This window comes from Castor canadensis, chromosome 8, assembly GCF_047511655.1.
Source record: "Castor canadensis chromosome 8, mCasCan1.hap1v2, whole genome shotgun sequence".
Lineage (NCBI taxonomy): Eukaryota > Metazoa > Chordata > Mammalia > Rodentia > Castoridae > Castor > Castor canadensis.
Genome location: NC_133393.1, coordinates 75,633,787 through 75,660,544, shown reverse-complemented (window position 1 = coordinate 75,660,544; position 26,758 = coordinate 75,633,787). Strand labels below are relative to the sequence as shown.

The 26,758-nt window shown below is 35.8% G+C and overlaps 1 long non-coding RNA gene across 1 annotated transcript in view; it reads left to right on the top strand.

Annotated features, from left to right (window-relative positions):
* The window catches only part of LOC141425494 (uncharacterized), a 70,987-nt gene extending 44,682 nt beyond the window's left edge, over nt 1-26,305 (top strand). Inside the window, exon 4 of the long non-coding RNA XR_012450498.1 lies at nt 25,989-26,305. This is a non-coding gene — a long non-coding RNA (uncharacterized lncRNA). The remainder of the gene's footprint in view (nt 1-25,988) is intronic.
* Nucleotides 26,306-26,758: the final 453 nt, after the last annotated feature.

The window sequence follows — 26,758 nt, the reverse complement described above, 5'->3', positions numbered from 1 at the left end:
ATTTTATATGGCCCTCTCCTGATTTCCTTAAAAATTTAAATTCTAGACTATAAATTTAGAGTTTGATTTTTTAAAATAAGATTTCCCTTCATGAAAAATCTTTCACTCATCTTTTAAATAATCCTAACAGACTTAAATTTTATTAGGAGTTTCTCCTGTGAAGTTTTTATTTATTTATTTATTTATTTTCTTTTTTTATAGTTTTGCATTTACTTACATGTGTATACATTGTTTGAGCCACCTCCCTTTTCCCCCTTCCAGACAGAGCCAGTTTTGCCCTCTTGCTCTCCAATTTTGTTGAAGAGAAAACATAAGAGCTAATAAGAAAGACATACTGGTTTTGCTAGTTTGAGATAAAGATAGCTATACAGAGAGATTCCTAGCATTGTTTCTATACATTTGTATATTGCAACACACATTGGTTCATCTCTGCCAGACCTCTTTGTGACTTCCTGTACCCTTCCCATTGTGACCTCTGCCAGTTTAAGATTGCTATATTTCCTCCTCTACAGTGAGCACATCAACCACATTCAAGTTTTTGGTTTCCTTCCCTTTCCCTATTCCTCCCATGCTCCTCCCCTTCGTGTGTGACCCATGTCCCATAATATTACTACATTTGTTTTGGGTCTGTATCTGCATATGAGGAAGAACATGCAATTTCTGGCCTTCTGGGCCTGGCTAACTTTGCTTAAGATGATGTTCTTCAGTTCTATCCATTTACCTGCATATGAGAAAATTTCTTTCTTCTTATTGGCTGAGTAAAATTACATTGTATATAAATATCACGTTTTCTCAATCCATTCATCAGCAGTGGGGCATCTAGGCTGTTTCCATTAGCTAAGCTACTGTGAATAGTGCTGCAATAAGCAAAGTACAGATGCCTTTGTTGTAAGCAGACTCACAAACCTTTCAGTACAACCCTACAAGAGGTATTGCTGGATCATATGGCAGATCTATGTTTAGTTTTTTAAGAAGTCTTCATATTGTTTTCCAAAGTGTCTATACTAGCATAGATTACCACCAGTGTTTTTCCCCACAACCTCGCCAGCACCTGTTGGTGGTGTTTTTGATGGTAGCTATTTTAACAGGAGTAAGGTGGAATCTTAGTGAGGTTTTGATTTGCATTTCCTTTATGGCCAGGGATGTGAACATTTTTTCATGTGTTTTTTGGCCATTTCAATGTCTTCCATTGGAAAAGTTCTGTTTAGTTTAGTTGCCCACATCTTTATTGGTTCATTAATTTTTGGGGAGTTTAGTTTTTTGAGTTCCCTGTATATTCTGGTAATCAGTCTCTTGTCTGATGTATAGCTAGCAAATATTTTCTCCCACTCAGTGGGTGGTGTCTTCAATTTATTTATTTTTTAAATTTTCTTTCTTTTTCTTATTTATTTCTTTTTTCTTTTATTCATAAGTGCATACAATGTTTGGGTCAATTTTCCCCCTTTTCCCTCACCCCCTCCATCTCCCTTCCTTCCCTCTCACCCCAATCCCCTCACTACCAGGCAGAAACTATTTTGCCCTTACCTCTAATTTTGTTGAAGAGAGTGTATAAGCAATAATAGGAAGGACCAAGGGATTTTGCTTGTTGAGATAAGGACAGCTATACAGGGAGTTGACTTCATTGTTTTCCTGTACATGTGTATTACCTTCTAAATTAATTCTTCTCAAAATAATCTTTTCTCTAGTTCCTGGACCCCTTCTCCTATTGGCCTCTGTTGCTTTAAAGTATCTGCATTAGTTTCTCTGCATTGAGAGCAACAAAAGCTATCTAGGTTTTTGCGTGTCTTAACTATCTTCATCTCCCTTGTGTGCTCTCTCTTTATCATGTGGTCAAAATCCAATCCCCTTGTGTTTGCTCTTGATCTAATGTCCGCATGTGAGGGAGAACATGCAATTTTTGGTCTTTTGGGCCAGGCTAACCTCACTCAGAATGATGTTCTCCAGTTCTATCCGTTTATTTGCAAATGATAAGATTTCATTCTTCTTCATGGCTACATAAAATTACATTGTGTATAAATACCACATTTTCTTAATCCATTAGTCGGTACTGGGGCATCTTGCCTGTTTCCATAACTTGGCTATTGTGAATAGCGCTGCAATAAACATGGGTGTGCAGATGCCTCTGGAGTAACCTGTGTCACAGTATTTTGGGTATATCCCCAAGAGTGGTATTGCTGGATCATATGGTAGATCTATGTTTAGATTTTTAAGAAGCCTCCAAATTTTTTTCCAGAGTGGTTGAACTAGTTTACATTCCCACCAGCAGTGTATAAGGGTTCTTTTTTCCCACATCCTCACCAACACTGTTGTTGTTGGTGTTGCTAATGATGGCTATTCTAACAGGGGTGAGGTGGAATCTTAGTGTGGTTTTAATTTGCATTTCCTTTATTGCTAGAGATGGTGAGCATTTTTTCATGTGTTTTTTGGCCATTTGAATTTCTCTTTTTGAGAAAGTTCTGTTTAGTTTACTTGCCCATTTCTTTATTGGTTCATTAATTTTGGGAGAATTTAGTTTTTTGAGTTCCCCATATATTCTGGTTATCAGTCCTTTGTTTGATGTGTAGTTGGAAAATATTTTCTCCCACTCTGTGGGTGTTCTCTTCAGTTTAGAGACCATTTCTTTTGTTGAGCAGAAGCTTTTTAGTTTTATGAGGTTCCATTTATCTATGCTATCTCTTACTTGCTGAGCTACTAGGGTTCCATTGAGAAAGTCCTTGCCTATACCTATTAATTCCAGAGTATTTCCTACTCTTTCCTGTACAAACTTTAGAGTTTGTGGTCTGATATTAAGATCCTTCATCCATTTTAGGTTAATATTGGTATAGGGTGATAAACATGGATCTAGTTTCAGTTTCTTGCAGACTGCTAACCACTTTTCCCAACAGTTTTTGTTAAAGAGGCTTTCTTTTCTCCAGCATATATTTTTAGCCCCTTTGTCAAAAACAAGTTGGTTATAGTTGTGTGGCTTCATATCCAGTCCTCTATTCTGTTCAACTTTTCTTCATATCTGTTTTTGTGCCAGTACCATGCTGTTTTTATTGCTATTGCTTTGTAATATAGTTTGAAGTCAGGTATTGTGATACCTCCAGCATTGTTTTTTTTACTGAGTATTGCCTTGGCTATTCGTGCCCTCTTGTGTTTCCACATAAATTTAACAGTAGATTTTTCAATCTCTTTGATGAATGTCATAGAGGATTTTAATGGGGATTGCATTAAACATGTAGATTACTTTTGGGAGTATAGACATTTTTACTATGTTGATTCTACCAATCCATGAGCATAGGAGATCTCTCCACTTTCTATAGTCTTCCTCAATCTCTTTCTTCAGAAGTTTATAGTTTTCCTTGTAGAGGTAATTCACATCCTTTGTTAAGTTTACACCTAGGTATTTGATTTTTTTTGAGGCTATTGTAAAAGGGATTGTTTTCCTATATTCTTTCCTATATGCTACCTTGCTATAGCTGTTCATGGTGTCTAGGAGCTTTTAAGTAGAGTTTTTTAGGTCTTTAAGGTATAGGATCATATCATCTTCAAAAGGGGATATTTTGACAATTTCTTTACCTATTTGTATTCCTTTTATTCCTTCTTCTTGCCTAATTGCTCTGGCTAGGAATTCCAGTACTATGTTGAATAGGAGTGGAGATAGTGGGCATCCTTGTCTGGTTCCTGATTTTAGAGGGAATGGTTTCAGCTTTTCTCCGTTAAGTATAATGCTGGCTGTAGGTTTGTCATATATAGCTTTTATAATGTTGAGGAACTTTCCTTCTATTCCTAGTTTTCTTAGAGCTTTTATCATGAAATGATGTTGGATCTTATCAAAGGCTTTTTCTGCATCTAATGAGATGATCAAGTGGTTTTTGTCTTTGCCTCTGTTAATGTGGTTTATTACATTTATTGATTTTCGTATGTTGAACCACCCCTGCATTCCTGGGATCAAGCCTACGTGGTCGTGGTGAATGATCTTTTTGATGTATTATTGAATTCAGTTTGCCATTATTTTATTGAGGATTTTTGCATCAATATTCACTAAGGAGATTGGCCTATAGTTCTCCTTTTTGGAGGTGTCTTTGCCTGGTTTTGGGATAAGTGTAATACTGGCTTCAGAAAATGTGTTAGGCAGTTTTCCTTCCCTTTCTATTTCGGGGAACAGCTTAAGGAGGGTTGGTATCAGTTCGTTTTTAAGGGTCTGATAGAATTCAGCAGAGAATCCATCAGGTCCTGGACTTTTCTGTTTGGGGAGACTTTTGATTGCTGCTTCAATTTCATTTTGTGTTATAGATCTATTCAGGTGATTAATTTCCTCTTGGTTCAGTTTTGGATGATCATATGTATCTAGAAATCTGTCCATTTCTTTAAGATTTTCAAATTTATTTGAATATAGTTTCTCAAAGTAGTCTCTGATGATATCCTGGACTTCCATGGTGTTTGTTGTTATCTCCCCTTTTGCATACCTGATTCTACTAATTTGGGTTTTTTCTCTCTTCGTTTTAGTCAGGTTTGCCAGGGGTCTATTGATGTTGTTTATTTTTTCAAAGAACCAACTTTTTGTTTCATTAATTCTTTGTGTGGTTTTTTTGGTTTCTATTTTGTTGATTTCAGCTCTTATTTTTATTATTTCTCTCCTTCTATTTGATTTGGGATTTGCTTATTCTTGTTTTTCTAGGAGTTTGAGATGTATCATTAGGTCATTGATTTGGGATCTTTCAGTCTTTTTAATATATGCACTCATGGCTATAAACTTTCCTCTCAGGACTGCCTTTGCTGTGTCCCATAGGTTCTGGTAGGTTGTGTTTTCATTTTCATTGACTTCCAGGAACTTTTTAATTTCCTCTTTTATTTCATCAATGACCCATTGTTCATTAAGTAATGAGTTATTTAGTTTCCTGCTGTTTGCATGTTTTTTGTCTTTACCTTTGTTGTTGAGTTCCTGTTTTACTGCATTGTGATCAGATAGTATGCATGGTATAATTTCTATTTTCTTATATTTGCTGAGGCTTGCTTTGTGCCCTAGGATATGATCTATTTGGAGAACTTTCCATGGGCTGCTGAGAATGTATGTTGTGTAGAAGTTGGATGAAATGTTCTGTAGACATCAAGTAGATCCATTTGATCTATTGTATATTTTAGATCTAGGATTTCTTATTGATTTTTTGTTTGGATGACCTATCTATTGATGATAATGGGGTGTTAAAGTCTCCCACACCACTGTGTTGGAGTTAATATATGCTTTTAGGTCTTTCAGTGTATGTTTGATGAAATTGGGTGCATTGACATTGGGTGCATACAGGTTGATGATTATTATTTCCTTTTGGTCTATTTCCCCTTTTATTAGTATGGAATGTCCTTCTTTAGCTCATCTGATCAATGTAGGTTTGAAGTCTACTTTGTCAGAGATAAGTATTGCTACTCCTGCCTGTTTTGGGGGGCCATTGGCTTGGTAAATCTTCTTCCAGCCTTTCATCCTAAGCCTATGCTTATTTCTGTCGGTGAGATGGGTCTCTTGTAAGCAACAAAATGTTGGATCTTCCTTTTAAATCCATTTCGTCAAGCAGTGCCTTTTGATCGGTGAATTAAGTCCATTAACATTAAGTGTTAATACTTATAGGTATGTGGTGATTCCTTTCATTTAGTTGTATTAGTTTTTTGAAGGTTTGATTGTGTGTACCTAAGTTGAGGTTACTCTCTACTTTCTTGCTTTTTCTTTTCCTGTGGTTTGGTGCTGCCTGTCTTTTCATGGTTAAGTTGGGTTTCACTTTCTGTGTGCAGGATCCCTTGAAGAATCTTTTGTAGTGGTGGCTTTGTGGTCGCATATTGTTTTAGTGTCTGCTTATCCTGGAAGACTTTTATTGCTCCATCTATTTTGAATGATAGTTTTGCTGGGTAGAGTATCCTGGGGTTGAAGTTATTTTCATAAAATGCCCAGAGGATCTCACCCCAAGCTCTTCTTGCTTTTAATGTTTCTGTTGATAAGTAGTTGTGATTTTGATGGACTTACCTTTATATGTTATTTGTTTTTTCTCTCTTACAGACTTCAATATTCTTTCCCTCATTTCTGAACTTGTTGTTTTAATGATGATGTGTTGTGGAGTAGTCCTATTTTGATCTGGTCTGTTCGGTGTCCTGGAGGCCTCTTGCATCTGTATGGGAATATCTTTCCCTAGATTTGGGAAATTTTCTGCTATTATTTTGTTGAATATATTGCACATTCCCTTCGCTTGCATCTCTTCTCCTTCGTAGATTCCCATGATTCTCAAGTTTGGTCTTTTGATGGAGTTGGTGTGTTCTTGCATTTTCTTTTCATAGATTTTAGTTGTTTAATTAATAGTTCTTCAGTTTTCCTTTAATTACCATTTCATCTTCAAGTTCTGAAATTCTGTCTTTTGTTTGTTCTATTTTGCTGGATTGGCCTTCCGTTTTGTTTTGCAGTTCTGTTTCATTCTTTTTTCTGAGGTTTTCCATATCATGGGTGGTTTCCTCTTAATGTTGTCTATATTTGTCCTGAGTTCATTTATCTGTTTATTAATTGTGTTCTCCTTTTCACTTTTGTGTTTATATAGTGCTTCTATGGTTTCCTTTATTTCTTCTTTTGCTTTTTCAAATTCTCTATTTTTGTTGTCTTGGAATTTCTTGAGTGTCTCCTGTACATTTTGGTTGACCCTATCAAGTATCATCTCTATAAAATTCTCATTGAGTACCTGTAGTATATCTTCTTTTAAATTATATTTGTGGACTTCATTGGGTTCTTTGGCATTGCTTATCTTCATTTTGTTGGAGTCTGGATCTGATATCTGTTTTCTTCCTTTCCCTCTGGTTCCTGTACTAATTTTTTGCTGTGGGGAAACTGGTTTCCCTGTTTTTTCTGTCTTCCCATCATTGCCCTTGGTGTTGTTATTGTCCCTGTACTGTGTGCAATTAAGTATTTTCTAGCTTGTAAAAATAACAATGGTGATATTTAGAATGGAAGGGTGAGAGGAAATGGAAAGCAAAGAAGTTAAAGAAAGAGGGAAAAACAAATAAACAGACAAGTAGGAAAAAACTAAACAAAGAATCAAACAAAAAAGTTTCAAAGATATAAACAGGGAGCATTAGTGTATTAATCAACAGTAAGCTGAACAGGTATTAGAGAGACAGAGAGAGGATTGAAAATAAAAAATAAAAAGAATAAAGATAAGAATAAAAATAAAAAATAAGTAAATGAAAGAAAAAATATATATAATAATAAAATAAAACAAAATGAAAAATAGAAAAAAAAAACCTCCAAGTTCAAATGCAATGAATTTTCAGTCTTAATAATTTTGGTGTCTGTCTCAGCCTCCAGTCCTGGAGATGGTGCCTCAGTTGTTGTTCTGTAGTTGTCTCATCAAAGGGGATGCATAAAGTAGAACAAAATGGGACAAAACAAAAACAAAAAAAACCCACAAAGTGTTCCAAGTTCAAATGCAGTACAGTTTCAGTAAGTTTTTCAGTATGCAGGTGTAGTTTGGTTGTTTTCTCATCAAAGGTAGGGAGAGAGAAAAAAAGAGTCTGGAGACAGTTCTGTGAATGGTATCTGCAGCTGTGGCTTGCCTGCCCATTGCTGTCAGCCTGCTGTTGCTGGAGTTGTTATTTATGCAGATCTCAGGGGTGAGCTTAACACTCACCTGGCCCTGTAGGCTTTGTTTACTCAGAGTTCTCCTGTGCACGAGCCTCTGCTACAAGCTTTCCCCTTTCCAAGCACACTGGGGGAGGTGACACTGCACCAGCTTTCTCATGCATGCGTGTTTGTTTACAGCTCACGTGGAAGGTGGGTCTTCCCCCCTCTCCTGTGGAGTTTTCCTCCCTCTGCCACTCTCACAAGCTTTCCCTCTCCTGGTTGCTGGGCACAGTCCCCGCTCCTTCTAGAGCCTCTCTGGCCAGGCTCCGCTTGTTTATTTACTGTTCCAGGAAGGATTCCCCTCCCCTGCTCTTCAGAGCTGAGGGTGCCCCACCCTCTTTGCAATGTATCTTTATTGTTCTTATTGCTTATTACTCAGTTTCTGTTTTTTCCCCGAGTGGAGATTGGTCTGTAGGGGGCTATACTGATCTGCCTCAGGGCTGTCTGTGGAAAGCATACCGCTTAGCTCACCTTGTCTGTGTCTTCCCAAGCCATCTGGGCACGGGTGACTGGCAGTCTGGGGGACCTCCTGGTTTCTCTGCTTAACGTTAAGTGGAGATTCTCTGCGCAGGCTGGAGGTGTGGAGGGATCAAAGTTTTGCCTGTTCTCGGTGGTTTTGCCTGCAAGGTGTGTCTCCAGTGTCTCTCCAAGTTTTCACTCTAGGAGGCATGCTTTCTGCTTCCTCCCTCTAGATGACATGATCCTATACCTTAAAGACCCAAAAAAACTCTACTCAGAAGCTTCTAGACATCATCAATAGCTACAGCAAGGTAGCAGGATATAAAATCAACATAGAAAAATCATTAGCATTTCTATACACTAATAATGAGCAAACTGAAAAAGAATGTATGAATCCAATTCCATTTACAATAGCCTCAAAAAAAATCAAATACCTAGGTGTTAACCTAACAAAAGATGTGAATGACCTCTACAAGGAAAACTATAAACTTCTGAAGAAAGAGATTGAGGAAGACTATAGAAAGTTGAGAGATCTTCCATGCTCATGGATTGGTAGAATCAACATAGTAAAAATGTCTATACTCCAAAAAGTAATCTACATGTTTAATGCAATTCCCATCAAAATTCCAATGACATTCATTAAAGGGATTGAAAAATCTACTGTGAAATTTATATGGAAACACGAGGCCACGAATAGCCAAGGCAATTCTCAGTCAAAAGAACAATGCTGGAAGTATCAGGATACCTGACTTCTTCAAACTATATTATAAAGCAACAATGATAAAAACAGCATAATACTGGCACAGAAACAGACATGAAGACCAGTGGAACAGAATAGAGGATCCAGATATGAAGCCACACAACTATAACCAACTTGTCTTTGACAAAGGTGCTAAAAATATACGATGGAGAAAAAGCAGCCTCCTCAACAAAAACTGCTGGGAAAACTGGTTAGCAGCCTGCAAAAAACTGAAACTAGATCCATGTATATCACCCTATACCAATATTAACTCAAAATGGGTCAAGGATCTTAACAAACTCTAACATTGATACAGAAAAGAGTAAGAAATACTCTGGAGTTAGTAGGTATAGGTAAGAACTTTCTCAACGAAACCCCAGCAGCAAAGCAACTAAAAGGTAGCATAGATAAATGGGACCTCATAAAGCTAAAAAGCTTCCATTCATCAAAAGAAATGGTCTCTAAACTGAAGAGAACACCCACAGAGTGGGAGAAAATATTTGCCAACTATACATCAGACAAAGGACTGATAACCAGAATATACAGGGAAGTTAAAAAACTATATTCTCCCAAAACTAATGACCCAATAAAGAAATGGGCACGTGAACTAAACAGAACTTTCTCAAAAGAAGAAATTCAAATGGCCAAAAACACATGAAAAAATGCTCACCATCTCTAGCAATAAAGGAAATGTAAATTAAAAACATGCTAAGATTCTACCTCACCCCTGTTAGAATAGCCATCATTAGCAACACCACCAACAACAGGTGTTGGTGAGGATGCAGGGAAAAAGGAACCCTCTTACACTGTTGGTGGGAATGTAAACTAGTACAACCACTCTGGAAAAAAATTTGGAGACTACTTAAAAAGCTAGACATTGATCTACCATTTGATCCAGCAATACCACTCTTGGGGATGTATCCAAAAGACTGTGACACAGGTTACTCCAGAGGCACCTGCTCACCCATGTTTATTGCGGCACTATTCACAATAGCTAAGTTACGGAAATAGCCAAGATGCCCCACAACTGATGAATGGATTAAGAAAATGTGGTATCTATACACAGTGGAATTTTATGCAGCCATCAAGAAGAACGAAATGTTATCATTCGCTGATAAATGGATAGAATTGGAGAACATCATTCTGAGTGATGTTAGCCTGGCACAAAAGACCAAAAATCGTATGTTCTCCCTCATATGCAGATATTAGATCAAGGACAAACACAACAAGGGGATTGGACTTTGAGCACATGATAAAAGCGAGAGCACACAAGGGAGGGGTGAGGATAGGTAAGACACCTAAAAATTAGCTACCATTTGTTGCCCTTAATGCAGAGAAGCTAAAGCAGATACCTTAAAAGCAACTGAGGCCAATAGGAAAAAGGACCAGGAACTAAAGAAAAGATTAGATCAAAAAGAATTAACCTAGAAGGTAACACCCACGCACAGGAAATCAATGTGAGTCAACTCCCTGTATAGCTATCCTTATCTCAACCAGCAAAAACCCTTGTTCCTTCCTATTATTGCTTATACTCTCTCTACAACAAAATTAGAGATAAGGGCAAAATGGTTTCTGCTGGGTATTGAGGGGGTGTGGGGGAGAGGGAGGGGGTGGAGTGGGTGGTAAGGGAGGGGGTGGGGGCAGGGGGAGAAATGACCCAAGCTTGTATGCACATATGAATAATAAAACAATAAAAAAAAAGAATTAACCTAGAAGGTAACACACATGCACAGGAAATTAATGTGAGTCAACTCCTTGTATAGCTATCCTTATCTCAACTAGCAAAAACCCTTGGTCCTTCCTAGTACTGCTTCTACTCTCTCTTCAACAAAATTAGAGATATGGGCAAAATAGTTTCTGCTGGGTATTGGAGGGGGAGAGCGAGTAGGCAGAGTGGTTGGTAAGGGAGGGGGTGGGGGCAGGTTGGAGAAATGACCCAAGCATTGTATGCACATATGAGTAATAAAACAAACAAACAAACAAAAAAACCAAAAAACACTGGCAGGAATTCTTCAAGTTGAAATACAAGGTCATCACTAAAGGGCAACCAAAACCATACAAAAGCATATATTCATTGGTGCAGGTAAATATCTAGAAAAAAGAAGGTACTGTATTAATATAATGGTGGTAGAAAAATTGCATTTAATTTTACAATAAATGTTAAAAGAGAAAAATAAATTACATTAGTAGGCATATATTAATAGATACAAATTGTAACATCAATAGTACATAATGTGGGGGAAAAGAAGTAACAGCAGAGTTCTTGTACTCAAAGGAAGTTAAATTTTATCAACTTAAAAGAGCTTAAAACAGACTAAGTTCCTTGGTAACCACAAAGGAAATACCTTGAGGAGTTACACAAAAAGAAAAGAAAAAAAAATAAAACTGAACAGACAAAAAGAAAAAGAAATACAAAAGAACACAACAAGAGAAAAAGAGAAAAGAACTAGAAGACAAATAAAAAAAAACTTAACAAAATTAACTTTACATGCAAATGGACTAAATTTCCTCAATATAGAAACACAGAATAAATCTACACATGAAACAATCAAGATTCAACTGGCCTACCAACCAACCAAGCAAGCAGATGAACAAACACTGAGAGGATTCTCATAGGCTATAAGTAAAAGGATGAAAACAGGTATTCCATGCAATTGGTAACCAAGGAAAGCAAGTATGGCTATCTTTACATCAGACAAAGTAAACTTGAAGTGAAAAATTGTCCCTAGAAACAAAAGGGGTCTTAATATAATAATAAGGAGGGAGATATAAAAATTATAAAACAATCGTAATAGTTATACACCCAGCACCTACATACATAAAACAGGTGTTACTAGATATGAATGGAAAAACAGACAGCAGTAGAGTAATATTAGAAAATTTTAATGTTATAATTTCAATCTTTGATGAAACACTCAGAATCAATAAAGAAACAGTGGACTTGAAAAATGCTATAAACTAAATTGACCTTACAGAATTTTTGACCCAACAGAATACATATTCTTCTCAGATACACATGGAACATTCTTCAAGACAGGTTAGATCACAAAACACATCTTAACAAATTTAGGAACTTCAGAATTATATTGTGTATCTTTTCTGAACACAATGGAATCCACTTGGTCAAAGAAATTACCAAAAGGTAGTTGAAAAATAAGTAAAGACAAATGAATGTGAAAACACAACTTACCAAAATTAATGGGATACAGAAAAGGCAGTATTAACAGGGAAATTTAAAGCAATGAATGCTGGTGTGGAAAAAGAAACTCAAATTAACAACATAACTCCACACATAAACACAAAGTTAGCATGAGCTAGCAACAAAGGAAGAGCAGAAAATAAATAAATCAAAGGAAAAGTAAAACTGCAAAATAGTAATAAAGTTAAGAGTTTTTTTAACAAAAGTAAAATTGGCAGACTCTTAGCTCTACCAAGAAAAAAACAGGCAAGACTCAAATAAGTCAGATATTACGAAGAGATATTACAACAGATACCTCAGAAACAAATTGTCATAAGGAGTTATTAAGAGCAATTATATGTTAACAAATTAGATAGATATCTAGAGAGAAGAGATATAAATTGTCAAAAACTCACAAACTATCAAGATAAAATGAGGAACTAGAAAGCCTGCATAAAATAATAACAAATGAAGAGATTGAAGTCAGAATGAAAAACTTCCCACCAAAGAAAAGCACAGGACCATACAGCTTTATGGCTGAATTCTGTCAAACATTTTTAAAGGAATTAGTGCTAATCTTTCTTAAACTTTTCAAAAAAATATAGAAGAGATAATACTTCTAAACTCATTTTATGAGGCCAACATCATCCTGATAACAAAGCCTGACAAAGACACCAAAATAAAAGATAACTGTAGCCCACTGTGATGAACATGGATGAAAAAATTCTGACTAAAATATTAGCAAACCAAATCAACACATCCAAAAGATTATACATTGTAAAGTGGGATTTATCGCTGAGATGTGATAAATTGGTTTAACATATGAAAATCAAGCACTTTGATGCAACATTTTGATGGGATAAAAGATAAAAACACATGATTATTTCAACACTTGCAAAAAAAGCATTTTGATAAGCTTCAATGCTCATTTATGAAAAAAAGCTCCCAACACTTAGATACTTTCTGCATATATATCCAAAAGAAAAGAATCAGTACCTCAAAAATATAGCCATGCTCACATGGTCATTGCAGTATCATCCATAGTAGCCAAGCTAGACAACACCCTAAGTGACTCTTGATAGATGGTTGCATAAAATATGTGTAAAAAGCCTTAAAAGGGGGACTATGCCATTTGCAATAACATGGACAAACCTGGAGGACATGGTGCTAAATGAAATAAGCCAGGTACTGAAAGAAAAGCACTGATTCTACTGATATGTGAAATCTAAAAAAGTGGAGATTTAAGTTTGCTCACCTGTGCTGAGCTGTAAGGATAATGGAAGAGCTGTTACCTGAACATTGACAAAGGCAGTGGTCCAGTGGCTGGAGAATGTGTCTACTGATGTGATCAAGGCTACACCATCTGAAGGGATCCCTAGCAGGCTGTGCTCTACAGCATGAAGGAACCAAGAAAGAAAAGGCTACAGCATGAGAGTCAAGATGACACTCTGTGTGGATAAATGTAAGGGAAGGCTGTGTCTTAGCAGGAGGTTATATTTTTCACACCAAATTACATTCAGTACTCAAGAACAAATATCTCTCACAACAGAGCCTTGAGTTTAGACACAAGCAGCATAGGGGGACAATGATGATTAATTGATCAAAGGGTTGTATTTTTCCTCCCTTCAGCTCTCTTTTTTTTTCTCTCTCTCTCTCCCCCTCCGCAAGGCATTTGGTGTGATGAGATTTGGTATGAGGAAGAATAGAGGATGAGCCATCAAAATTTGGTAACTTGGTGAGTCAAAAAAACATTGGACAATTCAGGAGCCATTAGACCAGCTATGTATCTGGGTTCCTGTCAGTCTCCTTTCCCTGCAACAACACATACTTACACACCTAATTCTAAAGCAAGAATGTTTTTTTTTTTTAAGAATTAATGCTCTTTCAGGTTTGTGGTCATAAGCTTAATGAGAGGTATAAAAAAATCTTTGATAAAATAAAAATTATACTGTGCTTCAGTAAATAAATGTAAACCACATTTTGAAATTTCACTTCAGTGCTTCATTTTGTAGACATTCAGGTCTTTACAAGGTTGTTTTCTAATTCCAAATGTAAGTATTATCATAGCTCGCTTCTCTTCTTTTACCTACATGATATCCCTTTTACAGACAGCCCAGGCTTTATGACTAGAAAGATACTTGCACTTCCTAATGATAGTTTCTTACAGATTCTCATCATGACACATGAATTATCATAAATGGATAATTAACCATTTATGAATTAGTGGCTCTGACACGAGACCTGGGAATCTATTTTTAAAAGCCACTCAGAGGAATTTTTAAACCAAACTTATGTGACCTGGTTAAATGTTCATTTGAGCTATATGAAATATTAATTTGTAGGTAAAATATTGGAAAGTATTAGCAATTTTGTATGGTCCAAATTATGATGAATACAAGAAAATGCTAATCTTGGGCTCTCAAATTGGAGAAAAATGCTCAGAAATTCTGGTTCCATAGGGGCTGAATGGTGAAAGGCCTGGGTATTTAAAAACACTTTCTAAGTAGTCAGTGAGCCCTTTAATGCTAAAGACCACTGATTTGTGCTATGGATTTGGTCCCTGGTGGATTCCTTATTATTTACATGTAGATATTCATATTTAATGTGCTTATTAACAAATTTTGAAAACTAAATATTAAAATATAAAACTTTTCCAGAAACAACTATTACCACCTTTCTTACTTTACCTAATAAGAAGCTGTATTTCGCTACCCTTGCCCCTGTCAGCTATTCAGTGGAAAGCAAAGGTTCTGTTGTGACATTTCTCTTGGGAGAAGAGGCGAAGCAGCTGAAAACTGTAGCACAGAAAGCTAATATACTCTTCTTGCGTCAATGAAAGGGAGGAGAGAACCTGTCTGCAAACAATGAGAAACTCAAAATGAGTGCCCACACCTACCAGCCAGCGATCTATCTTAAGAGTAGCAGAGTTGTGCATGTAAGGCCATGTGCCAGTCTTTTCAGTAAGACTCATATGTGACTTTCTGGGACCGAAAACTGACAGTTTTGTGTGCACAGAATGATTGGTATACTGAATTACTCAGAGGAGAAGAGAGAGAAAAGATATATTTTCATCATGAATATTAATAAAACAATTTGTGTAAGAAGAAGAATATACAAAGGGAATAAAGGAGTCAAATTATTTAAAAACTTTTATCACCAAAGTGTAGGTTAACAAGGTCACATAGGACTTCACAGGGAAGGTGTGTTAGTCAATTTCTATCATTATGACAAAATATGGGAGCAAAACAATTTAAAGGAGGAAAGGATTTTTTGCTCACAATTTTTCAGGCTTCAGTTCATACTGCTTGGCTCTGTGTTTCTGGGTCAAAGCGTTGTAAAACATCAGCACAAAGGTATGATGGAGCAAAGTTGCCCACTTTGTGGTGACCATGAAGGAAGAGTGAGAAAGGGTCTTGGAATAAAATTAACCCTTTAAAGGCATACCGGCCATGATCTATTTCTTCCAACCAGGCCCTACCTACTAATAGCCTGTTCAGCTATGAACCCATCAATGGATTAACCCATTGATAAAGTTAGTACGCTCCTGACCCAATCATCTTTCAACAGTGCCACCAGCTGGGGACCAAGACTTCAAAACATGAACCTTTTGGGGGCCACTTTTTATCTAAACTCTAACAGAAGAGTAGATGAAAGTTATCATTATTTTTTGATGTTTAACTATTTTATTTTATTTTCCTACGTCTTTTTCTTTCTTTATTGTTGTGCCAGGTGGGGTACATTGTGGCATGTACTCAGGTTCTTACAATGTATCAAATATATCATACTTGAATTCACCATCTCAACTATTCTTCATCTCCCTCCCCTCCATTCCTGGAATAGTTTCAGCAGGTATCATTTTTGCATTTAATTACATGTGTACACATTTTATTGCACTGATTCACCCTTTCCCCAACACCTCCCCCTTCCCACTGGTGCCAGCCCTCCCCATCGGGAAGAACTTGTTTAGCCCTCCTCTTCTCCAATTTTTGTAGGAGAAAATATAGGATGAAGAAAGAAACATGACATTTTAGCTTGTTTGAGATAAAGGTAGCTACACAGAGAGTTTCCTTGTAATATTTCCATGTGTATATGTATTATAACCCCAGTTGGTTTATCTCCTCTAATTTTCTTCATTCTACCTTAGTCCCTTTCTTATGGTAGTTTCAGTCAGTTTAAGATTTCTGTATTCATTCATGTATAGTGAGTATATCAACTCTATTCAAGTGCTGAGTTTCCCTACCCCTCTTGTGTGTGACCTCCCCTTAGTGTGACCACTGTTTCATAATATTGTTATATTTGTGTTAGGTCTATATTCCACTCATGGGAGAGAGCATGTGGCTTTTGGCTGTCTGAGCCTGGTCAACTTCACTTAAGCTGATGTTCTACAATTCCATTGAAAGGTATCATTTCACAGATGCCTAGAATATCAGTTAATGATATTCTAGGTATGTTTAATTTTCCTTATAATTACTAATAATAATTATTATATTTTTATAATTCTTATTAATAATAAGACAATGAATGTATTATTCCTTTTCTGCACGTGAAGAATCTAAAACACGGAAGTATTGATAACACTTTCAAAATGCACAGTTTATAAATAACAGAACTGAACTGTGAAATGACAAGTGGCAAATTGGTCAACACTTGCTGGAATAACATCAATTTAAAAGCATGTAATCTCTGATTACCTGGGATATTGAAGAAACCTTGGTTTATATTATCTTTGTGATAAGCATAGTTAGAAACTTAGAATGAATGTTTAAGTTTCTTTATTATGGCTTCCTTCTAGCAAGATTATATCCTCAGTTAATTTTATCTGAATATAAGAATGCAATCGACAAACTGGATCATAAACTTGCCATTTCAGATCACAAGTAATAGTTAAATTTTCTCACAGGTTACATTTTTGTATCAGAAACTGTTAGTTTTCTACCAAACTCATTATCTTCTTTCATGGTTCACAGTTAGTCTACGCTTCCCAGCTACCCTTAGTAGTTATGTGTGGTCATGTGACTGAATTCTATTGTGGCACATTAGGAGATTTGGTGGTTCTTCACAGGCTAAGCCTTTAAAAACATCCTTAATGTTCTCTTTTACCTGTTGCCAGGAAATAGGATGATGAGAAGGTTCTAAAGAAAGATGGAACCACAAGATGAAAGGAATCTGAGTGTCTGATCCTGATTAGGAATGCTTGCTTTGAACTCTTGCATGGAGGAAAAACAACTTCTATTGCATTAGAGCCATTGGCAATGTTCACTAACAAAATATTAGATGACTTGTAATTTAAAAAAATACATTTGGGATTGGTGTGGCAATAGCAGGTAAATTGATTCTCTGTTTATTTCCTTTCTAAAAAATGGAAATAATAATTTTCACCTCACTGAAATCATTTTTAAAATAATTAAATAATAGATATGAAACCACTTTGTAATTCTAATCACTAAACAAATGTGTAATTAGAAGAATATAATTATTAAAAGTGTGCTTCATTCTCAGTCATCAGAAAAAAATGCTCCTTCCTTTTTCCTCATAGTTTTATTGAGACATAATTCATACATCATACATTTACACATCCAAGATTATAGTTTATTGAATTTTTGTAGTTAAAGAATTTTACAAATACCACCACACAATCTAATCTTAGAAATTTCAGATCACTCTAAAAAGAAATATCATACCTATATACAATCACCCTCATTCCAACTCCTAGTCTTAGACAACTACTAGTCTGTCATCTCTATATGTATTCTTGGCTTTTTGTGGTCATTTTATATAAATAGAACCATACAATTTGTTCTCTTTCCTGTCAAAAGTCTTTCACTAAACATAGTGTTTTTGAGGTTCATCTATGTTGTAGCATGTATCTGAACTTTGTTCTTATTTATTGCCAAATAGTGTTTAATTACACAGATATATCATATATTATTTATTCATTTACTAGTTGATGAGCATTGGGTGTTTGCATAAGTACCATGAGGCGTAGAACTAATAGTGAAACACAAACAGCTTATGCTGAATCCCAGTGTTCTTATGCATACAGATTTTTAGTTTCTGAGTCCAGAACAGAGGGAGAGATAAACTCTCAAGGCTATTGATAATGATTGTGCAGGGAAGGAATCTGGCTTGGAATAATTATGTGTGCATTCCCCAGCTGGTGAACTGAGAAAATGAGCAAGAGTTCTCACCAAGGTGCTAATCTTGTTTTTACAGTCTTGTTACTATGTGCAGTTGCTCGGCACATCCAAGGAATCTATTTTACCCTTACTTTCTCTCTCCATAAACCCATTTTTATATCTCTTAAACAGAATTCATTGGGATTAAAGAAAGTCTTTTCATATTTTGTGAAATAAGAGAGTTACAAAATTGAGAAATGATTAGATATTTAAGTTTATATTTCTGCCTTTTAAAAAATGACAGATACCTCTGTTGTTTGCATTATAATATTTAAGCACTCTCAAATGTAAAAGGTTTATTGGGGCTTTTGACAGGCATATATCTCCAACTCAGGGCAATTGAAACAAACAACTATTTCTAACCAGATCTGTTTGCCCCCAGCTGTTGGAAAGTATCTTTTTTTCTTTTTACTTTAACTCTTTGTATCTCTTGACAAAGGCAAATAAGCCTTTTATGCTTTGGAAATCATAAAAATTTGAAATTTCAAAGTAAAAAGATGAGAAAGAAGGGCTAATCCTGAGAGAATACCTCTCCTTTAAATGAGTATATGTCTGTGTGTAAAATGTATAATGGCAAGGAACCAGTTCTGGTTGAAGCATAACGCAACAATAATCTATGGAATGATTGCTGTAGAATTTATTAAAAGATCTGTGGCTATTTTGGGGGAAGTAAAGGTTAGTTGTGTTTCCTAACTTGCGTCTGGTTTTGATAGACACTGTACACTGTTTTCCTTGCATGTAGACAATGGTTAAGATGACTGAGTATCATTCATTTCTTTCAGAATCATAATATTCTGTGGTTTCTCCCTTTTGTTTATCTGTTCTGTAAGCTTCTCCCAAACCATTGTGATGAATAAAACCAAGTCAAACAAACATTTGATTTAGTGCTCAGATGAGTGGATCTACTCATGTTTCACTAAGATAAGAGAAGAACCATATTTTTCCAGAAATAAGATATCAGGACAACTTTTTTCAATGGTGCTGTGTTCATCACTATGCCTTGCAATTAAGAAATCCTTATTTTCAAGGGACTCAATGTGCTTCACAAACATTTCATTACTCTACCCAGGGTTTTGGTATTACATTATAAAAGTGTGCCATGAAAATGTTGAGTTATAAGAACAGCTGCTTCCTCCATGAATTCCATTACATTTTCATTTTCTTGGTTAGGAAGAGTGTTATCCACACTCCCAGTGGAGTTTCAGCCTCTGTGTTGAATCAGCCATCAAATGATCCACTAGTATGTAAATGCAAAGAGATGTATACTCCCCACATTGTTGCTTATGGTTGGTTGTTTTCTCCATCAAATTGTTAGATGCATGGGCAAAGGTATTATATGTAGGTGGCGGTGCAGGGAGGAACTGGGGACCTGAGAGATTAGAAAGTGCTATGTATACTAGGTGTAAACTTCTGTTTTATGGAACTTAAATTTTAAGCTTGCAAATTGACTAAATTTTAAAACATGATACATCTTCATTTATTATAATAATTACTAAATAAATAATCATGTCAGTAATAAGTGATTATTATTACATATAGTATTTTTCTGTATATGTAAGAGTATGCAAAAGGCCGTACATCAAAAAAAAAAAGGTTTAACATATCTACATGAAACCTAAAATAGGAATGACATAGTAATAACTGAGTAAATGGTATTCTAACAATTGAAATATTAATATCAAGTTATATAATTGTACATGTATATTAAAATATGGCAAGTATATAAATATATAATTGTATACTATATATGTGTATATATATATATATATATGACCTAAATGGTGTACAAGTGATATAGGATGATTTCTCTGTAAATATCTAGGTGACAGATGTGTGAACACAGTACAGTGTATTGTTGAATGCAGATACAGAAGAACTTCGGATAGTTGGTGTAAATGCACTGTGGTAACAAATAGAAAGTTTGCTTGGTACATCACACTCAACATTTCAGCATGGTTTTTGGTCTGTAGTGTTAAGAATGGTTCACACAGCTCATGAAGGTTAGCATGGTTGGAGGTAGGTTAGATACAGAGCAACATTCTAGGCAATTTTTGGTTATTATTAATATAAGGCAGTAAAAACTGAAGTCTCCATCCATTTTCTGTTGCTATAACAGAATATCTGAGACTGAATAATTTATAAAGAAAAGAGATTTCTTTTGGCTCATGATTATGGAGGTTGGAAAGCTCAAAATTATGGTACTGGCACCTGTTTGGCTTCTGACAAGGACATGCTAGTAGAAAGAAAGGCAAGCAAGCATGTAAAGAGGAGTACATGTACAAGAGTGTGAGAGTGGTGGCAGGCTCCCTTTATGACATCTCACTCTCAGGAAACTAGTTAATTCCTGAAAAAATAAATTCAGTTTGGACAAAACTAACCTAGTCCTTCTGCCTCCATGACTCAATCATCTCCCAAAGGACCCACTTCTCACCTCAATGTTGACAACTAGATTTCAACATAAGAGACAAACACATCCAAACCATAGAAAGTAGAAAGACTCCAGTAAAGACAAAGAAATGTCCTATTAAATGACAGCTACAGTAGCATACGCTGAAAATACTGATAAACAAAGGAAATTTCACTGAAAAAAATAAAAATAAAAGAGCTCTGTTCTTTTTTTCTTTCCCACCAGGGAACACAGAGAGTAGAAACACAAACTCAAAGAAAGACTTTCTATAAACTCTGAAAGGTGTGGGAGAAATGATGTGTTATTTTAATACATGCGAACAAGATTATTGTGCATAGGCACTGGCCTTGTCGTTGAGAATAAAAATTGCACGTTAAATAAAATTCCAGACCTTCATAATCTTGAGGAAGGAAGCACATATGAAAAGGAACATAGATCATAAAACAATTATCTTGAAAAATTATGTTGGGAATGGCCAGGTATAGTTAAAGACATCCACATTTGCATTGGTACTTACAGGATGAATGGTTCATCAGATAGAAATGCACTCAAGTATGGGGCAAACGAAGAGGGTGATAGTGGGTGGACTTTGACAATTTCTAGTATTTCTGTGAATTCCAGAATGTATTTCTGAAGTAATAGCTACTTCATACAATTATTGTACACACTTGTAGGCACTGAAACCAGAATTGGACTTGGTATTACAGAATATTTTCATACCAGTATTAGGTATAATTGACTTTAAATATTTCTTAGCCACTCACGTTTTTAAGCTGACATATAAAGTGAGATTCATATAGTGCACAGATCATATATATGTACACTGCTTGAGAGATTTTATGCACCACTGAAACAATTAAGATAGAGAATATTTGCCAGAATCTAGAAGGTTTCCTCACTCTCACATTGCTATCAGCATTTTTCCTATCCTACCACAAAGGTCTGTTGTCAAAATTTACCTTTAGCAGGGCACTGGTGGCTCACACCTGTAATCTTAGCTACTTGTAGGGTCATGGTTCCAGGCCAGCAGAGGAAAAAAGTTCATGAGACCCCCATCAAACCAACAGCTGGGTTTGGTGGCAAGCACCTGTCATCCCAGCTACATCATGAAACTTAAAATTGGAGGATTGTGATCCAGGCTGGCCTGGGCAAGATATGCGACCTTATCTCAAAAATAATCAGAGGAAAAAAGGGCTAGAGGCATGGCTCAAGAGTGCTTGCCTAGCAAGCATGAAGCCCTGAGTACAAACCCCAGTACTATGAATTAAAAAAAAAGTTGATTTAGGTAATTTTTGGATTTCACATAAATAGAACCAACTACTACTTAATTTCTTATATCTGGCTTGCTTCACTCAATGTAGTAGCTGTGAGTTTACCTACTTTTCCATGGCTCATGGGTATTTGTTGTGTTGTATTCCATTACATGGATGTGACATAACTTATTCACTCCTGTTGGACATTTAGAACATTTTTGAATAACATTGCTATAAACACTCATACATGTCTTCTGTGCCACTTACTTTGCAGCAAGGATGTTGTGATATTTTAAATGTGTGATTATTGTCAATCTAGTTACCTCTTATGCATTGTCAGTTGTTATAATCAGGGATTCACCTCCCAAAGGATTATCAAATCACCTGCCCTTTAATCAGAAAAACCCCATTTCAGAAGAAGCACCTACTGAAGTACACATAATTCATTATATCATCTCTCTTATTTCTGATCACATGTTTTACAATTTGATATTAGATACAGGGATTCATAGTGATGAAATTAGTGACTGGCTAATTAGCATAATGAATATTGGAAATGGGATCTCATTAGCAATAATAAGGATAAGTAGATCAGCTAAAGCATTTCAGACACACTCACTACTACTAAGTGAATACTTTATATGCATTTGCCAACCCCATAGCATGCACACTTGGGAGAAGTGGTTCAGCCTTGGTTTTGAAACCATTTCTTGGAAGTATCAGTTGGCTGGTGATAATTGTAAGTCATTTCTAAGGGTATAGAATCTGCATCTAGAATATTATCATATTATTCTATGATATTATCATATATAGAATATTATCATAAGACAGAGAGAAATAGGCATTTATTCAAGTAATAACAGAGATTATGCAAAATTTGTTCTTGCTTATTCTAAAGAATATTCATTCAATAATTGTTATAGATGTAAAAATTTGGTCCGAGGGCTGGGCATGGTGAGTCGTGTCTGTAATCCCAATTAGTTGGGAGGAGGAGATCAGAAGGATTGACATTTGAAACCAGTCCTGGCAAAAATGTGAGACCCTTTCTAAAAAATAAATAAAACAAAGAAGGGCAGGGTATGTGGTTCAAGTGGTAGAGCACCTGCTTAGCAAGCACAATGCTCTGAGTTCAAACTCTAGTACCACCAAAAAAAAAAAAAGGTCTGAGATTTGCTTTCATCTAACTTGCTAGTGCAAGTTAGCTAATGTCACCTTCATATAAGTATAAATTATATATACGAACCCTTATTCACCAAAAGCTCCTTTGAACTGCGCATACCCAATTTGGCATAGGTAGTGAGGTAGATTGAATTATTACCTGGAAGTCTCCACTCTTTTGTGTTCTCAGGGCTTTTGCTATGTAGTTTTATATTTTCACTGGTTCTATTTTACACCATTGGCTTTGGGCTTACCAAGTGTTTGTGTTAGTCAGTGAGTTGTTGGGAGAAGAAACAGCCTCAGGTAGCTCATTGGTTCCAAGACAATGAGCAATAGGAAGCAGTGTGATCTTGGTAGTGTCAACTGCAGGCAAAACTTCCCCACATGACCACAGAGTTACAAGAGCAAATAAAATGACTGAGTTTCCTGCTGATGCGTTAGTGGGTAAGGACTATGGAAGTGCAATATTGTTGCAGTAAATAAGTCATGCTTTCAAGGTACAGAGTTTTATTCAGTCACATAGATATTATCACAATCAAGATGCTGAACATTTCTATTACCATGAAAATTCCCTTGTGCATATTTGTAGGCAATTATGTTCTCTCACCACTGATTTTTTTTCTGTCTTTTAAATTTTTGACTTTCCCCACAGTCATATAAATGGAATTATAATACAAAACTTTTCTTTTTCTTTTCTTTCTTTTTTTTCTCTTTGGTGGTACTGGAGTTTGAATTCACCACTTGAGCCACACTTCTAGTACTTTTTGCTCTGGTTGTTTTATGGATAGGGTCTCATTTACTTGGGCCAGCCTTGATTGCAATCATATTTTATAATTCTCTCCATTGCTGGGACCACAGGTTGCTCCATTGCCCAGCCCAGCTACTGGCTGAGATGGGGGTCTCATCAACTTTTTGATTAGGTTGGCCTTGAGCTACAATCCTCCTAATCTCAGCCTCACCAGTAGCTAGGATGACAGGTGTGAGGCACTGGTGTCCAACTGATGCTTTTTGTGTGTGTGTAAGTTTGACTTCTTTTACTTAACATAATATGTTTGAAATCAATACATGTTGTTACATTTATCAATAGGTTGTTCCTTTTGATGGCTCAGTTTTCCATTGTATGCATTTAACACATTTTCCATTTGCCAGTTGATAAACACTTCCCATTTGAAAGATGTTGTGAATAAAACTGCTTATAAATATGGATGGACACAAAATCTTGTTTATTTGTGTTAATACCTAGCAATGAAATTACTGAGTTGCTTCTTAAGTGTATGTTTAATTTCCTAAGAACCCCCCCAGATGTTTTCCACAATCTCTCTGCCATTTTAAATTCTGCTATCAAATAGATGAGCACTTACGTTACTTCATACTTTCAGCAGCTCTTGGTAGTATCACATTATGGGGGATGGGTTGTTTGGTTTTTTTTTTTTGTTTTTTGTTCTTCTGTTTTGATTGATTTAATTATTGCTATATGTTTGAAGTAATATCTTGTTGAAGTTTTAATTTGAATTTCCCTAATGACTAATGTTGTTATGCTTCTTTTCACAAAATTATTTCACTTTCCTTATTTAGTTTTTAATTTGCTTTGGTGAAGTCTTTTTTTAAAAATCTTTTCCTTATTTAATTGGAGTATTTGCTTTCTTCTGTTTACTAGTTCTTTATCAAATAAATGTCTTTCCTTCTAATGGATGGCTTGCCTTTAAGTTTCTTGTAAAGAGCAGAGATTTTTTTTTTCAAATATTGATAAAGTCTTGTGCATCAATGATTTTCTTTTTGGCCATGTGTCCCATCTAAGAAATATTTTTAAATTTTTCAATATCATGATTCTTGTAGATGATTTATGGTATTAGATCATACTTTTAGTTCATTTTCATGTATGATGGAAGGTAAGGTCAAGGTTTTTTTTTCTTAAGTAGCAAAGGTAGTTTGTTGTATAACATTATTTTGGCAATATGTTTATAGCTATCTACATTATTGTGGCTCTTGATTTTTCCTACTCCCTTGTGTATATAATTTCTATGTAGGCAGAAAGAAGATACTTGACAAAAAAAGTTCCACAATAATGATAGCTTATTGTCATTCATATCTGAGAGTACACAAACATGAGCACCATCAACTGACTGTCCGCTTTGGACCAGCTGGGGACACTAGATCTGTGCATGATGGAAAGGCCCATATTTTATCCTTCTCTTGCCTTTTATTCAACTTTAAAATCCTTATCAGTGCAGAGTGCATGGCACACTTATCTGGTGGTGATCATAAAGTTCAGTTTTATATTCATGCTAAATGACATTTAGCAGCAGCTCTCTTGTCAGCTGTTGCTTCAAAGGGATGATTGCCTCCACCAGCATTTATTTTCTGTTGCTAAGCAACACTGCTTACATTTTAGCAGGTGCCTGTGATGGATATTGACCTGAACAGAAACACATCTCTTTGAACAACAAACATAAAAGAGAAGTCTTTGTTTTGGGTTTCTAATTTGTCTTCCAGACTAGCACATGGCTCTTCCTGGTAATGATATGAAGATACAAATTAATCATCTTGTTTCATTTTGATAAAATATTTTGTATGTATTGATGATGCTTATTTTGCTCAAGTACTACATGCTAACATGCAACTTTCATATGAAGAGTATTTCTGTGGTTTTCTTCGAAATGGATTTCATACAGGAAGAGATTCTATTATATATGTTGAAACAGCTTAACTTTACTAGAGAAATTCTCTTATTACAATAAAAATGCTTTATACTCTTATAAAATTATAAAATTGTGAGGGTTCAAAAATCTGAACAATTGAACATGCCAACAACTTAAATGATATTACGCGTTCCATAATATTTTGGAAAATTGTATTGCTATGCACTGTTTGTTGTATTCTCTGCAACTATTCTTCCCACTCCAGGATTGCTTCCTTTCTGGTTTATCTTCTATTAGAGAAGCTAAATATATTGTATAATCACCTTTCTCCCTTTCATTGCACCAGGACACAAGAATGTGACTCAGTCCTCGCCACAGAGATCTGAGAGAGAAGTTTGACTCAGTCTCTGAGAAAGAATTTCTTCAATAAAAACAAACGCAGGAGGAAAACTTTCTCTGCTCCTCACACGGTCACTCCACACTCTACCCATGAATGTGGAAACCTTCTTGAAGTGTTAAAATAAAGAAAAATTGTCAATGAACACCAAATGTGTAAGTGACTCAGATTGAGTCCAAAGACCATTCATCTGCTGAGCCTCAGGCGGGATCTGAAGGCTGGTAAGTCCCTGAGTCTAAGCGGGCTACAGCTTTACAGGAGGAGCAGAAGAGAAGGGTAAAGGTCTTGGTGGTTTGGGTCAGGTAGCCATTTTTGGTGAATTGGTTGTATATTATTCTGGTATTCTTTATTTTGTTTTCTGTTTGTTTTCCATGTCCCTTACTCATGACCATTGGTAAAATCATAGAACAGTGCTTTTGAGAGCTGTTTTTATGAATCTTGAAGTTTGTCTGATAGTTATATTTCAGAAGAGAGGGAGGAAACAGAAGGGAGGGAATGGAGACAAAGGAGGCAAGAGAAACTGAGTGGCTGTATCATGTGTTTTAATATATTCAAGGCTATAAATCATCACCAAAGGTGATGGGGCAGGAAGATGAGTTCTCATAACATCATCAAGCAGCCAGACTGAAACTGGACCCAGGAAGAGCATAGAAGGACTCACTGTAGGTCCACTGAAGGAACTCTCCTCATCTGAAAATTAACTGGTCTGGAACATTAAA